This window comes from Zalophus californianus, chromosome 11, assembly GCF_009762305.2.
Source record: "Zalophus californianus isolate mZalCal1 chromosome 11, mZalCal1.pri.v2, whole genome shotgun sequence".
Taxonomy (NCBI): Eukaryota; Metazoa; Chordata; class Mammalia; order Carnivora; family Otariidae; genus Zalophus; species Zalophus californianus.
Window position 1 is genome coordinate 7,204,242 of NC_045605.1, and position 17,192 is coordinate 7,221,433.

At 39.2% G+C, this 17,192-nt stretch overlaps 1 pseudogene; it reads left to right on the forward strand.

Moving 5' to 3' along the window:
- Positions 1-15,136: 15,136 nt before the first annotated feature.
- On the forward strand, positions 15,137-15,572 carry LOC113913746 (annotated as a pseudogene).
- The last annotated feature ends 1,620 nt before the right edge of the window (positions 15,573-17,192 follow it).

Consider the following 17,192-nt stretch of genomic DNA (forward strand, 5'->3'; position numbering starts at 1 on the left):
TCTCTCTATCTAAGTAATCCTACAGTATGATTTGTATGTAGATGTTCAGAACACAGTAATGAAGGAAAATATTGCCTATCATTGAATTTTATTTCTTTCTAATTCATCTTCCTTCTATACACACAAAGGCATTGCAAATGTGCGCCTGTGCATGCTAAATCTTGTACTGCCTAGTACTCCCTGCTCATTGCCAGAACATGGAGTGCATGTTTGTGACTGAATTTGTCATTCTAAACTCTGGGCCGATGAACCTACAAGTAAAAAATGTACTTGTAAACTACTGACCTCTGATGAGTTATTGTGCAGATACAACCTTTCAAATGTTGAAAAGCCTTTGAACTAGGAAAAAGAAAATTAGTTGCCTAAGGCAGTGATTAATCAATAAGCCAACTAACCCAAAAGGGCACTATATTACCAAGTAAATAAGCACTAGAAATTGGAAAATGCTGTACCTATTTTTACCTTGTGAACCTGAGACACAGCCAAGAATCGATAGCTGAAAACATCACCAAGTGTTCGAACACTTGCACTGGTAGGCAAAAGCCATATTTCTTTTTTTTTTTAAGACTTATTTATTTATTTATTTGAGAGAGAGAGAGAGAGAGCGCGCCACCCAGGTGCCCCCAAAAGCCATATATCTATAGTACAGCATTCTATTTGCTTAACAGAGGAAGACATTTCCCTAAATTTCATATAACCAGAAATCGACATTGCAAGGTGGATATTGCTGCGTTTCCAGAACTAATTCTGTGTGTGGAATTTGATATGGAACTCCCACACCCATTTCCCCTCTTTCCTTGACTTAGCATATGATTGGCTCCTGAATCAGCCACTGGAAGCCTAACACCAAGCCCTGGGGGCATCCCAGGGTTTGTTGGATTTGCAACAAAGTAACTCCACAATAGCCTAGCATGGGCAATGGAAGGTAGACTTGTTTCTAACAAACAGGTAGAAGTGAAGGGACACCTGGGTGGTTCAGTGGGTTAAGTGTCTGGCTTTGGTTTTGGCTCAGGCTGTGATCTCATGGATCTCATGGGTCATAAGATCCAGTCCCCCATCGGACTCTGCACTCAGCAGGGAGTCTGCTTGGGATTCTCTCTCTCCCTCTCCCTCTGCCCATCCCCACGTGCTCGCTCGCTCTCTCTCCCCCTCTCTCCCTCTCTCTCAAATCAATCAATCAATCAATCAATCTTTAAAAAAAAAAAGGTAGAAGTGGAGGCCCCAAGATCATGTAACAGATGAAAGAAGAAACTCTAGATTTCTTTCCTGATGTAGTCCCCACTGTATCCACAACTGCTTACAATTCAGGAGATGTCCTTAGGTTCACTTAGTTGTAAGAAGTAAAGACCCACTCATTGTTTCCAGTAATTGGGAGTGGGACTGGAACAGGGACATTGGTCCACAGAGAAGAACTCCTACCAGAGCTTAGAAAATCAGGGAAGTTTGAACAGCAAGGCCTCAGAAGAGCAAAAACTGGAGCATGAAGAGATTTCCGATGCAGAGATACTTGATTTTCATTTCTGATTCAGCTAGAAGAAGAAAGCACAAAACCTCTCTGAAGAATTCCTTCCTCAAACAGGTCTCAAAGTGCTTCTATGAACTCAAAGTGGAAAGAAAGAAGAAAGAAAGAAAGAAAGAAAGAAAGAAAGAAAGAAAGAAAGAAAGAAAGAAAGAAAGAAAGAAAGAAAGAAAGAAAGAAAGAAAGAAAGAAAGAAAGAAAGAAAGAAAGAAAGAAAGAAGGAATGAAGGAAGGAAGGAAGGAAGGAAGGAAGGAAGGAAGGAAGGAAGGAAGAAGAAGAAAGAAAGAAAGAAAGAAAGAAAGAAAGAAAGAAAGAAAGAAAGAAAGAAAGAAAGAAAGAAAGAAAGAAAGAAAGAAAGAAAGAAGAAAGAAAGAAAGAAAGAAAGAAAGAAAGAAAGAAAGAAAGAAAGAAAGAAAGAAAGAAAGAAAGAAAAAGAAAGAAAGAAAGAAAGAAAAGAGAAAGATCTCAAAGCACAAATAAGACATCATTAGTGACATTAGCAAAAATGTAAAGTAACTAGAACTTTCTACACTGCTGGTTGGAATGTAACAGTGGTACAGTTAATTTGGAAAACTGCTTGGCCCTATACAGTCAAACATACACTTGCCACACATGCAGATAATTCCACTCAGGAATTTACCCACGAGAAAAGAAAACGTGTCCACTGAAAGATTGGGACTCAAATATTCATTGCAGATTTATTCATAAAAGCCCCAAACTGGAAATAGCTCAAGTGTCCTCCAAACAGTTGAATGGGTTAACAAATTTCGATATAAGCGTTACAATGGGAATACAACTTTGCGATAAAAAAAAGAAATGAATTACTGATAAATGCAATATCATTATGTTTAGTGAGAGAGGCTAGAAAAAAAGAATACATCCTATATGATTCCCTTTTTGTGAAATTCTTGAACAGGCAAAATCAATAGTCCATCAGAAAGCAGAATAGGGCTTGCTCTGGGCAGGAGATAGGGAGGGAATTAGCTGCAAATAGACCAGGGGCATTTTGGTGGGATGGAAATATTCTTTATCAAGATGGTGGTAGTGACTACACGGGTACATACATTTGCCCAAACTGATCAAACCATATACCTAAAATGCATTTTATTTGCATTTTATTATATGTAAACATACCACAATAACATTAATTTTTAAAAGTAAAAAGTTTTAAAAATTAAGAACTTTTTGAAAGTAAGAAAAAATAATTATTTCATCCTTTGTGAAATAAGGTGTTGATGGGTCCTTTGTTCTCGTTCAGATTTATCACAGGTATTTGAAAAGATACCTGTGAAAAGACTTGCTTTTGTTTTTAGTTGACTGTTTTATTCTTTAATATTTAATGTCAAGATTAGTGACCTTTGATGTAAATTATTCCCGGGAAAGGAATAAGTCATTCCCTCAATAAATTAGATATTAACCTCTTTGTTCTCAATTTTTTTCCCTATTAATTTTTAGCTGTAGGGCAAAAAAAAACCCAGGAAAACACAAATTATGAGTGCAGTTCCTTGAGCAAAGAGAAACTATCTTCCAACTAAAAATATGTATTTTAGAGTCATCCAGACTGCAATATGGGTTTGGAAGGAGGTTGCATTTTTTTTCTCTTTAATACATTAATTAATATCTGAAAGACACGGCAAGTCTGCTTGGCACTCATCAAAACACTTAAATACTTTTTAAATTCCTGTGAATTGAAGCTGAATGCTTCATTATTTATGGGCAAATATGTATCTGTATTTATTTAGACTTTCAACAGTAACATTAAAGATTCTTCCTTAGTTTTATAACATATGCTTCTCAGGGATATTAACAGAAGATTTATTACTATTGTATTTATTTTATTTTAAGTGGTGTCAGACTGATTTGTTCAGTGGCAGCAGACAAGAAGCAAATGTGTTTTGATCATTAGTTCTTGATCATGGGTATCCAGAAATCCCACCTCCTGGGTCTGGTTTGCTGCCTTACAAAGGCCCACTTTTTGAGTCTCTCTCAGCTGGGATTCTCAACCAGCTCAGTTCTCACCCCAAAACCTGTGCTCTTCATCCCTGTACTGCACCATCTCCAGAAGTTCACAGTGAACTTCAAGACACAGGACCAATGCACGTGAAATAATCACTGCACGTTCTGGCTGCACATTCCTCTCTGCTCGGAGGGGACCCGACGGACCTCATGCTCCTTGACCTTCTGCCAGCACCCCCCCAGCCCCCAGGGCACGCCCTCTGTCTGCTTTGCTCTGGTTCCCTGGTTGCTGAATCGAGCCAGAAGAGATCCAGAGACTGGGGCCATTTGAGACCCTGCAAATCTATACTCTCCTAAACTCAGCTAATCCTCTCTTTGCTGTGGGATAGTCAGTGGCTGTTCTGATTCTTTGCATTCCTTTACATTTCTGATGCTAAATTTACTCTCTACCAAAGAACAAATTTCATGTGAAGATAAATATGATATATCATGATATTATGGACCTTTATCCTCATCGAAGAATTTCTCAACATTTCTATTCCTTTCCTACTCTCTCACTCTCTCCTCAACTTTATTTCTTTAGCTCTCTTCCCTCTCTCCTGCTCTCTGACCTTCTCAAGCGGGCAGTCACCAGCGCACCTCTCTGGTGTGGGGGCAACACTCCCTTCTCCACCTCCTCAGCAGGGGTTCCTCCCCAGTTCCCTTATATGGGGCTTCCAGCCCATCGCTCTGTTAACACTGCTTTCTTTGAGGTCTTGAACAAAGTACTAATCTCAAATCCAATGGCCTCTTCTTGGACCGTGCGTTTCTCAGTCTCTCTCAATATTGCTCAGTGTTGACCGCCATCTTCTTCTCACACCTTTGCTTCCACGATGTGATCCTCTCCTCCCTGTTATCTTCTCAGGCTGCTTTCATTACCCCAAAACTTCCTCCCTCCTCTCTGAGGTGTATCCTCCCAAAGGATCTTCCTCCCTCTCTCCTCTCCCACACAGCCTTCCTCAACAGCCTCTCACTGGGGAGATCCCAGCGAACCTGCGTCTCGAGGCTTGGCTGAGTCACCATGGACCAGTGACCTTAAGCATTATTATTGCCTGCACCTTCCTCTTCTTCTTCCTCACCCACATTGGTGACCATCACTGACTTCTGCTGAGGAACAAAGCTTGGCCTTGTGTTTGGGTGTGTATGGCTCTTCTCAGGTGTTGTAAGAGATCTTTAAAATCCAGTGTCTTCTTTCTCAAAAACAAGAGAACCCTCATCACACTCCTACAGAGGAAGGGTTAATTAAAGCAGCCTATTGAGGTTAGAGAGAGTGGTTAATGATCACAAAACTGATCATTTTATACCTATGGGATCAAATTCAACCCCCTCCATAAAAATTACACTCCCAATGCCATAGCTTGTGATACGTTTCACACGCGTTAAGCCCCATGTGTCCCCAGTCCCCTTCCCTGCCTCATGGTTCTCTTAGATATTTACTGCTGGAACCTACATAGAACATGCATCCCCACCCTGATTTCCTATCCCAAAGATCATGTCTGACTTCGGGCGTCATTCCTTTTTGGTCTGGACTATTGCGACAGATTTTTAATTTCCTTTTCTCCCTTCTAAATGACATTTTAAGTTACCCTGTGAGCCAAGAGACCCAATAATTGACGATGTTCTTTCCCACTGCTCCCCAAATCAATAGTCTAAATTCACCTCTTGCTTTCCCTCCCCCACATTTATTTAAGCTACTCCTCCTGTTTAGAATGTTCTTCCCTGAATTATCCCTGGTGAAATTCCATATTTTTTTCAAAGCCCAGTCCAAATACTACTTCCTCCATGGAGTTTAATCTCATTGACAGTTTCCTTAAGAATTCCTTTATGCCGGGGCACCTGCGTGGCTCAGTCAGTTAAGCATCTGCCATTGGCTCAGGTCCTGAGCCCCACTCAGGTTGTGATCCTGGGGTCCTGGCATCAAGCCCCCTGCTCAGCAGGGAGCCTGCTTCTCCCTCTCCCTCTGCCCCTATCCCCTGCTTGTGCACTCGCTTGCTCTCTGTCTGTCTCTCTTTCTCTTTCAAATAAAAAAAAAAAAAAAAAGAATTCCTTTATGACTACTCTGTGGCCTTTTTACGTCCGCTTTGTTTTACTGTTGTTTTTATAAATTTCTTAATTCTTCTGTAAGACTGTATGACCCTGAGGATGTAAGGGCCACATGCTTTGTTCACATTTGTATTCTCCATGTCATTAAGCATAGTGACTTACCTATCTCTTATGATAGCATAAGAGTATGCTTTAGTTTTCTTTTGTAATATCACCATTAACAACACGATATATTAAAGAAAAGTCCTATGGGAAAGAAGTATGCACTTCTTAACTGTGTTCTTAACTTCTTAACTTAAGAAGTACACAATTAACCAACATTTATTTCTGTGACTTCAGACCTTTTTAGTCATGGACCTTTTGAGAGACCATTGAAGGCTAACTTATATGGAGTTTACAGATCCCATGAAGCCAGTCATGAACCTCAGCTTAAAAACTACTGTTTTTTATTGTTCATTGTTATTATTGTTATTATTGTAAACATGGTCAGTTGTCTCTACAGAATGAGAGATCAGAATGTCCCATGCTTGGGGAGGAATTGTTCCCTTGGATTCCAGGGGAGGGGGAGATCCTTTCTTTGAGAAGAATGTCTGTCCCCTCTTACCATACTGACTAACACAGAAACAGGAAGTCAGTGGATCTGAGTATAGCTCTTCAAAAATAGCAATGCCCTGTGTGATCGCCAGTCATAGTTGCTGAGGGCACTGTGGTGAAGCAGCTCTAAAAATAGCTAACACCCCAAAGAAGGAAAGCTACAAAGTCTAACAACCATGCTTCAAAACTACTTGAACTGTTTGCTCTTCTGATTAAATCACAAGTCTTCAGGCTGGTGTAATATTTTTCTTATGTAACACAGCACCAGTTATATTGCCAGTATTCAAAAATAATAAATAATAGTTAAGGAGATTGAAATGGAAAAGCTTTTAATTTTTGCTATTATTTACATAAATCAGACACTTAATGTAAGTGCAGGCCGCTGCGGAAGGTTTTCAGATGTGTTGACTGGGGTTATTAGTGATATTTAAACGTTATTAGGGTAGTAATTCAATATTCACATGTGGAATGCAATTTAGAAGGGATGCGGGATGTAATTATTAGGTATCCTGAAGCTAATTGCTTAGACAAGAACAAATATTTCATTATCAGTTAAAATGATTACACATTCATTGAGGTCGTCTGTTTTAGGACTTTGCTGTTCCAATTTGCCTATGGCGAGGTATGCGGTTAAGGGATTTTTCAAATGTCCTGACTCAGAAGTCAGAAATATATTGGCCTTTCTACTGACGGGGTTTTTCTTCCATATTATTATTTTTATTAATTAATTAATATCTTCCATTCACATAGGATTTTATAATTTGCAAAGAATTTTCATATACATTAATTATCTCATTTGCTCTTTTACTCTTTGAGCTTATTTTAGATGAAGAAACTAAGATACAAGGTGCTACGGACTGAATTATATACCCTCCCCTGCCCCAATTTCCTATGTTGAAGCTTTAATCCCCAATGTGACTGTATTTGAATATAGGGTTTTTAAGAGGTAATTATGGTTAAATAAGGCCATAAGGGTAGAGTCCTAATCTGATGGGACTGGTGGCCTTATGAGAAGAGGAAGAGAGACCTTTCTCCCTCTCCGCCCTGTGAGCACACAGCAAGAAGGTGGCCTCTACGAGGCCAAAGAAAGCTCTCACCAGAGGCCAACCATGCTGGCACCCTTACCTCAGACTTCCAGCCTTCCAAACTGTGAGAAAATTCATTTTTGTTGTTCAAGCCACCCATCTATGGTATTTTGTTATGACAGGCAGAGCAGACTAATACACAGGGGCATTTGCCCCCAAATCTCATAAGGGGTGACACTGAGCGCAGGACCTTGATCCCTCTCTTATCCCAGGGCTGTTTGCACCAAAACATACCTCCTCTGGAGAAATCATCTGACAGGTTGGAGAGTGATGTATTTTTGCTGAAATTGTTTTATAAAGGGCAAGAAAGAAATTTGTACTAGCATGAAAATGAAATCAATGCATTGGAAAGAAAATAATAATGTTTAACTGGCTGAAATCCCATGGCCTTTGAGAGATGTTAATCTTCTCTTGCGGTTTTCCTTTATCTTAGTGTGTGGTTAGGTCGTGTTTCACTTTTATCAAGTGAAGCATTCTTGTTGCCCTGAGGTCTCCTGTCGGACCCGTTCTGCTCTGAAGCCCCACCCAAGGTGGGCTTCCTGCCAGAAACAGCCACAGTTTCAACTAAAAAAAAAAAAAAGCTGTGAAACCATAGGGGAAACAGTTTCTATTACAAAGGATGAGAAAAATAGTTTCAGGTCAAGTATGAGAAGGCAGATTCAGGAGAGGAGTTTTATAGCACTAGGGGCTTATTTTGTCTTTATGAAAAATGGTGAACAGAGCCATCTGAAATATGTGAGTCAGGACACAGCCTCTGAGACGGTAAGAAACATTCTCTTATTTTAAAAATGGCCCCAGGTATAATTTAACCCACTCAGTGTTTTTCAGATGCTTTTGTGTTTAGATGAGGCAGGAGCCCTCCAAAGTGGCCCAGGGCCCGCTATCTCCTACTGTTTGACATTTGGCCCTCTTAACTTTTCTTCAGTGCTGAAGAAGAAACAAAATTCTGATTTTCTCCTCCATTCTCAAATGTGCCCCCAAAGCTATCCAGCTCTTACACATTTGCACATATTTGTATATATTTTTTAAACTGTGCACACTCAAATGTGTATGAAACATTTTCTTTTTTTTTATATATAACTAAATGGAGTTTCTATTTCATGGCCCCATTCCACCTGGTGGTAAACCTTGTCAGTTAAGGATTCTTCTTTCCCTTAGCCCTCTTTTCCTGGAGGTTAATTTGAAGTGCTGGAAGATAATATAGCATCATGGATTGCAGTGAGTCCTGGGAGGGCTGGGTTTGAAGGTTAGTCAAGCTCATCTGCCTTGGGAGGCATGTGCTGGGAAAGGGCAGTCCGACATGACATGCTCGGATATCCATTCATAGCACATCCTCCTCCCGGATGTGGGACTTGCTCAGCTCCACCAGCTCTCTGTGCTCGCTAGTATTTGTACCTTCTTCACGGCCCATGGGCCTGGGAGAATTGGGGTGCTCTACTGCTTCCATGCCTTGGTGACTCAGGATTTAGGTCACATGCCAATTTCCAGGTCTGTTTTCCAGATCTCTGAGCATACAGGAGGTGTCCATCATCCATCCCCCACCTCTGCTCGGCTCCGGAAGCTGTCCTTTGGTGAGAGACGCCCACCAGCATCTCTTTTTCTTGCCTTTTGTATAATGTGCTCCTCAGTCCCCCAGCTTGGGGAATCTTTACTTACTTGTCCTGACTTACCATCAATTCTGCAACACCACTGGATATTTAGGATATTTAGGTCAACATCCTACCCTTGACATTTAGAAGATCCAGGCTCTTGCAGTTCAGCCCTCTTCCCAAAGCCATTATCTCTGCTGGGGTCTTCAAATGTCTACTGTGACACTCAAAGGCAGAATCATATCTTCCTTTACGAGTTTTTCTAGGAAGGAGGGATGTGTGGCTTGCCTAGTTAATCCCCAAAGTGGGGTTAGAAGAGATTGTGAGGATGGCACCAAATATATAGTCCGTGTATTCTCCTATCACCTATGCCATTTTGGGAATATAATTATTTCATTCTCTCCTTACCTAGCATCCTCCTCCAAACACACACACACACACACACACTCTCACACACTACCACCAAAAAGATATTCCAGGCATACTTTGTCAAGAAGGAAAAGGAAAGGAACTAATATTTATTAAATATCTGCTCCATGTTCAGGCTCTTTGTTAGCTCCTCTTATATAAATTATCTCTTTTTACTTTTGCCAAGAAAGAAGAACTTGTTTTTACATTGTCCCTGGGTGCACTGTTCCTAGTTTTCCCTAGTCTACTTCCATCCCATGAAGAAATTCTAACATTTAGCAGAATGTCCCTGGGAAAAGATCTGTATAACTCACCCTTCAGGCTTCCATTTCCCCTGCCCTTGTTCAAGTTTATCAATGGAATTGAGAGCAGACAAAAGTTATTCCAAGAGGCCCTACCAAACCCCTTGGCCAAATGATCTGGAAGAGACCAGGACACACCCAGCATCAGGCCAGAGGCTATCCGGAGGTCACTTTGGATTCAGGTTAGATTCTGAAGCTACCCCAGAGCAAACTGGCATGAACATAAACCTAATTACAAAGTTAATTCAATTATTAAGACTGTCCTCTGACCCATGTGGTCTCATTCATTCGAAAAATACTTAGGTGTCCACTCCACCAAGGGGTAGAATCCAAAAGTCATCACATGTCCACTCCACCAATGGCTAGGTTGCAAAAGTCATCACATTTATAAAACCCACTTTTCAGGAGTTCTTTGACCTTTCAAATGATCCCAGGTATGTCTGTTTCATATAAAAACAAACAAAAACTTTACCTACCAGTAACTGTTTTCATCTAAACATGACCCTCCCCATCATACACAATAGGTACATCAAAAAATATTTTTTTCATATTTCTCCCTCTAAATTAACTAGTTTTCTGATTAAAACTTGGATGAATTGAGAGTGATTTTGATGTAATGTGAAAAAATCCCCTGACTCCATTTCACCCATTGTCCACTCGGGAAAGACTCAGGAATGACCAGACCCACAGCAGACACCAGAGAAGAGAAAGCAAGAGAGTCTGTCTTACTGTTTTAATTAGCACTGGTCAAAAGGGTGTGGCCTTTGCTGGAGGGCATTCCATGAGACTTTCCATAGTCTCTCATTTAGATAACCCCCAATTAATTTCCCTAAGATCTTCATAAGTTAATGAATAAACACTAGCATTAGTGAAAAGGAAGAACAGGACTGATGTTTATTAATGCTGCTGATGGCATTTTAATTCAGGTTTTGTAATTACAGACACTTCCTTTTATTTAAAATAAATGTCAGTCAACAGAGTTGTTGCTCTTCTTTGAGAATTTTGTGGATTCCATTAATCATGCTTAATGATTTGTATCTTTCTTAATGGTCCAAGGGAAATAATTTAGAAACCCGTACCATAATTAAAATACTCTCTTGAGTATTCGTGCTGAGCAACTCTAAAAGATGTCTTCCTACTTTCTAACCATTAGCAGTTAAGTGATGTCTTGTCCTCCCTATCGAATGCATGTGTTCCGTGTCATCATCACCAAAACTTATCAACATGTGTTGTGACTATAAAATAATGAGACTGACTTTCCATTTCGTCACCTATAATCACGTTTTCTACATTGTCTTCATTCTCCCTAATAGCGAACATCAAATAACATAGAACAGAGAAGCAGGGATGTGCAGAATATAAAACTTAAATTGGCCAAATGGCAGGTTGCAGCCTGGTATGCTGAGAACATCACAGATATTCAGAAGCAAAAGACCCAGGTTTGATTCCTGGGTCAGCTTCTTACTCACTGCTGAGTCAAGTTGCTCATTTTGGGCTTTTTCCCCCCTTTTCTCCTTTTTTTTTTTTTAACCTGTGAAATGGAAACAATAGCTATTTCACAAAATTCTTGTGGGAACAAGAGTTCATTAATGGTACATGACAGTGCCTAGCGGCTTTTGAGTCAAATAAAATGTATGCAATAAACATTCATTTCCTTCCTTTCTATCTTCATTTCTACCTCTCTTTCCTTTAATGAGCCATGTGAAGTGTTCAAGAGATACAGCAATTTAAAAAAAAAAAAATTCAATCTAGAGAAAGAAATATTCTCAACAGAATAATGGAGCTCCCAGCATGTAGGTGTACATAGGAATCGGATGTCTGGGGTGAATGACACAGCATTCATCCTGATGGAGAGCTGGGGTCAGGCCTAGCCACCCAGCTGATGTTTAAGAACCAGCTCCATTCCTAGGAGGTGACCTGGCAGAAAAACTCGCAGGGTCTCAGTCTGGGAGTACACTGGGATACTAGATAGAAACCACCACTGGATAGATAAGGATCAGGGGAGAATGTCAGGAATATGTCTTAGAGCACTTGAGATGGAGTGGATTTTAAAGACAAAGAGACACCCAGTTACCAGGATTCAGACACATGGAGGAGGAATTGGGACTTGGGAATGATAGAGGAACTCAGCCACGAGTCCCAAAATGTCCCTGTAAAGTCAGCCTGGTGGCTGGGTGACTCAGTGTTGAGTCCACAAGACAAGCAAGACTGAGCATGCAGGTGGAAACTCAATGACCCTAGCTCTGGAGCAGAACTAGAATATAGGCTAGACCTGAAAACCCATTTGTTCAGATACAATAGAAGCCTTAAAAACAGATTTAAATGACTATAGGTGATGCCTTCTAAGATTTTATTGTGAAAAGTGACAAAAACAATGAGAACAGTACTGCTCTAGGGAAGATTTATTAGTCATATGCTAAAAATAATAACTAAAAAAAAATTTAACTTTCCATGCAAGGAAAGAGTAAGTTCCACATTCAGATAGTAGATAAAGGATTCTTGACAGAACAGGGGATTTTGGAGCGACTGGGCAGAGGAGGAAAGGGTATGAAACGAGCGTTATTTTCTAAATATGAAATGTAGGTTAAAAGAAAGTACAAAAAATTGTAGGAAGAAGATTAAGTAAAACAGATTTTAACTAATTTTTATAAGACAGATAGAAGATACGATATCAGTAGGAAATGTTCTCAGAATCAAGGTAATCCAGACACCAAAAGGCACAACATCTGATAAATCCATAGTAGTACAATCAGAAAAGGATTCATATTTATTTTTTTCTAGTACTGATAGCAACCCTGCATTTTTATAGTACCTATCATCCTCAAATTCCTTATATGAACTCCTTAAAAGGCAGCATATTAGCAGAGAGGGGAAAACCATAAATAATATATTCTGCACAGCCCTGGTCTCAAGAGGATTTGCTCAAGTTATAGTCCAGGCTAACCTTCTGAGATATAGAGTGTGCTATTCATTCCTATAAAGATAGATTTAATAGCTATATGTATTTATGTACTAATTGGTCAGTTCAGGAAAAAACATATTCATGAAAATGGTAATCCCTTTTACAGTAGAATTGTGTGCCTGTGATGAAAAATGACTTCTCTAGGGATGACTTACAGTAGCTATTTAAGAAAAGTAAGCAATTCTTGGTTAAAAGCATGGAATTTTTATATTTTAGCCAGGCATGTGAAATAAATTCTGTTGAAACCTAGTACGGTCTTCCCACTGGGGCTCTTTAAATAGGTGTGTAAGCAGAATGTTTATCTGGGTCAAGAAGAAAAGGCACTAAACTAGATGTTTGAAAACAAAGGTTTTTAAATCCCAGCCCCATAAAAACTAAAATATGATTTTTTGCTAAGGCATTTAACCTTTCCTTTCCTCTGTTGTTTTTTCTTTTTTTTTTCATCTACAAAGTAACATGCCTCTGCTTTTCCACAAACCTTCTAAGGCAATATTTAATGTCGTAACCATCCATGTGATTCCCAGCATATGACTTATACCTTGAATCTCTTCTTCCATGTCCTCAGAGATTATTAAACTTTCCAGAAAACCCACCTTGTATCTTACTGTTGAAAATATAAATTCCATAAAATAAGAGACAAAATTATTAACTCTTTTATACTCCTTGAAAGATATAACTAATGACTTTGATTTTTGTTATGTAGTAATTCAAAATTTTGCAAAAAGATTATGGTTAGAATAAATGCTGGAGATCTAAGATACACCAAATAAGGATTCTGACTTCAAGTATAAAGACAAAGGTCCGTGGGGAAACCTATAAAATTCATGAACAGGCTTTTTTATATTATTTTTAAAGCATGAATAGACTTGCAGCTGACTGCCAGGTAAATGCAGTAGATGGAGCACACATTTATCTGTTCCTTTCTGAAAAAGGAATCCTTTTAAAGTTTACACCCTCAAATACATAAAGGGAGATGAGATCTCAGGCATGCAAACCACATTTTGGAAGACTGGAGTCATGGAATGGATGGTAGCTGACAGCAAAACAGAGAAAGCTGAAACCCAAGGGCTCGTAGAGGGTAATGCAAAAAGCTAAAAGACCCTGGGAGAGCAGAAATTGGGACTGGAAAAGGAAGAATGATGACAAGTCTGGAGCAGACAACACTAGATCCCCCAAACCCCTGGCCCCCCAGTTCATGTAGGCACATGAGTTCTCCTCCCCAATTCCAGCAGAAGGCAGGCTATTGACTATGGAGAGAATTCAGAAGAGGGAAGATCTGGTCCACAAAGGCAGACATGGTTGAAGGTGGAGGTGAAAACCAAGATTTAGTGGGGAGTTTCATTCTCTGCTCCTCTCTCAAGATGCTGGAGCATAGGTTTGTACCCTCCAGGGGGAAAATGGGAGGATTCCTCCCAACCAGCCAGGAGAACACGTCTGCAGATGCTGACAGATACAGATCTCCCAGTGAAGCGGCTCAGTCCCTGCTCCTAAGCCTCAGGGAGACCCATCACTCAACATGCCCTGCTGTCTAGTTGTTTAATGTCCCACTCTGAAAGCAGACAGTCAAGGATCACTGGCCATTTGAGGAAAGGCTCAGAAAACAGTATTTTTAACAAAGGAACTTAGAGAAAGATATAAGGTAAACAGTAGGAAGAAAAAACTTAATTGAAAGTAATATTACTCCTGGAAATTAAAAGAACACAGTAACTAAAATGAAAACAGAAAAGTTACAATATAATATTGAGGAAATCTCACAGACAGTAAAACAAGAGTTGGAAAATAGAGAAAATGTAAAGATCCGTTGAAGAGATCACATACTGAACAATGAAAGTTCCAGAAGGAAAACAGGAAATGGAAGAGAAGAAATGATGGAATTATTTATGCAAGAAAATTTCACAGAGAGAAAAGACATAACTTTGAAGATTGAAAGAACAAATGCAATGAAAACTAGAAACAAGGAGAGAATCCTAAAAGCTTCAAGTGACGAAAAATGGGCCGTGTAGAAAGAATTGGAATCAGAATGTCACTAAACATCATGCCAATGACCCTTGAGGCAAAAGACAACAACCCAGAAGTTTACATTTACCTAAATAATCAAGTGCAAGTAGGAAAACAACTTGGTAGATTTGCAAGTCTTCAAAATTTTACTTTTGCCTTTCTTCAGGAAGTTACTAGAGCAGTGGTTCTCAAGGTGTGATTCGAGACACCTGGGGATTTTTAAGGCCTTACAGAGGGTCCACTAGAGCAAACTATTTTCATTACCATACTGAGATGTCACCTGTATTTTGCTCTTATTCTCTCACGAGCAAAGAGTAGGGTTTCCTTGAAGCTACATGGCATTTGATGTTACAGCAGATTGAATGCAGAAGTGGATATGAGAATCCAGCTGTCTTTTATTCAACCAGACATCAAAGAGATTTGCCAAAATGTAAAACAATGACACTCGTCTCACTAATTTTTGGATATTTGAACAGGTAATATGTTCATTATCCTTATTTTGAATGAATGAATGCATGCATGCATAAATGAATGAATGAATATTTTTAAGTTTCTCAGTTTTAACTTCTAACACATAAAAATTAATAGATGTCCATATGCAACTATAGCTTTCTCTCTGTTTGCCAAGCTGGCTTTCAAGATGGCGCCAAAAGATAAGAAGCCTCAGAAGTCAACTTGGAAATTTAATTTGGACCTTAACCCATCTAGTAGAAGATGACATTCTTGATTCTGGAAATTTTGAATAGTTTCTGAGAGAGAAGGTTAAAGTCAGTGGAAAAACTGGAAATCTGGGGAATGTTGTTCACATTGAACGCATCAAGAATAAAATCACAGTTGTTTCTGAGAAATAGTTCTCTGAAACGTATTCGAAATGTCCTACCAAGAAATACCTTAAGAACAACAATCTTCGTGATTGGCTTTCTGTGGTTGCATCCGACAAGGAGACTTAAAAACTTTGTTACTTCCAGATTACTCAAGGTGAAGATGGATCTGAGTCTGAAGACTATGTGAAAACCCTCATAGGATTTTGCTTGCTAATAAAACAAATGAAGCATGCAAAAGAAAGAAACATCTAGAAATGGACTTTTAGTTTATTGGTGAATAAAAAGTCTCGTACTGTGTAAAAAAAATAGATGTCACTCACTTAAACAAAAGTTTTTTGGGAGGGTCCTTAGTAATTTTCAAAAGTATAAGAGTCTTGAAGCCTAATAGATTGGGAACTACTGTTGAGAGGTTGCACTCCACCAAAGAAGGGAAGAAGAAGCCATGAGATCTAGGAACAGACAGACAACAGAAAAAGACGAACAGAGTTCTCAGCAGGACATCCATGCAATAATTTTTCACTGTTCTAGTTAAAGCAACTTCTTTAGGAAAGGTAACTGAGTTGTGTACTTTCTGAGAACTTGCATACAAGAGAACATACATTTATTTAACAACAATTTCAACAAAAAAAGAAATAAAAATAAAAACTACCCCCCCCAAAAAAACCCACAAATATTTACTAAGTGTTTGTGATGTGCCAGGAATTTGGTTTTTCTGTTTCCTTCACACCTGGAAGTCCTTTTTTTTTTCTCTCTCCTATAGTAAACCTGATTTTATTGTTCCTTTGTAGAGAATCTGTTTTTTGTTTTATTATTAAGAGTTTGGTCTCTCTATACTGGAATATTTATAACACCTCACTAGGCTATGTCTAAGTATGGATTTCTTTTCCTACATTTTTCTTGAAACATGATACCCCAGTATCTTGACAACAGAAAGTTATAATCAAACATTACTGAATCCACACAATAGATGCACTACCTGGGATTTGTTAAACTATAACTCTCGTGATCTTCAACTGCCCTCTCTCCCCTCTCCTGTGGCACTGACAGGGCAAATCCTCAACCCCAATTAAAGTCTGGGCAACATAGAGGTCTCGTCTACTCTATGTCCGTAATTCAAGCTGTTTTTATTTCTGAAGAAATAGCAGCTAAGGATGTTTTTCCACAGTTCCATAGGTGTATTAAAATGAAAACCCCAAATGAAGTCACTTATGTTAAGAGCCCCACATCAGCAAAACAAGACTTAACCCCCAACCTAAGTGCAGTTGCACCCTGCCTCCCTCATGCCAGGAATGTAACCTTTAGCAAGTCAACCTGGAATTTCCTGATCAGCACTAGAAAATTTTCGGATAGACTCCTTCCATTCCCCTTAGAAGGGTGACCTTGTCTAGCACAATGCATCCTTTGCTAATAATTTCCCTTTTTCCCACTCCCTCTCTACCTTTAAAAACCTTTCCTTTTCTGCAGCTCAGTGGAGCTCCTTTCGATTTGCTAGATGGGATTCTGCCCAATTCATGAATCGTTTAACAAAGCCAATTAGATCTTCAAAGGTACTCAGTTGAATTTTTGTTATTTAACAGGCTAATGGAGAATATATCATAAGTTGGAATTTAGCTTTTTGTCAATTATATATTCATTCAAGAGCCCATCAGTATAAACCAAGAAACCATCGGTACAGCCATGTGAGTAGGAGTTCCAACACTGAGCTGGGTACAAATTGTATCTCTGCCACTCACTGTGTAACATGTGACAGACTATTTCACTACCCCAGCCTTAATTTAAGTATCTATAAATGGAGATAATATTATTATTGACTTCAGGGAATTGTTGAAAGCAGGGCAGTCCTAGGGTGAAATGAGTGAGTCTTCTGGAAAG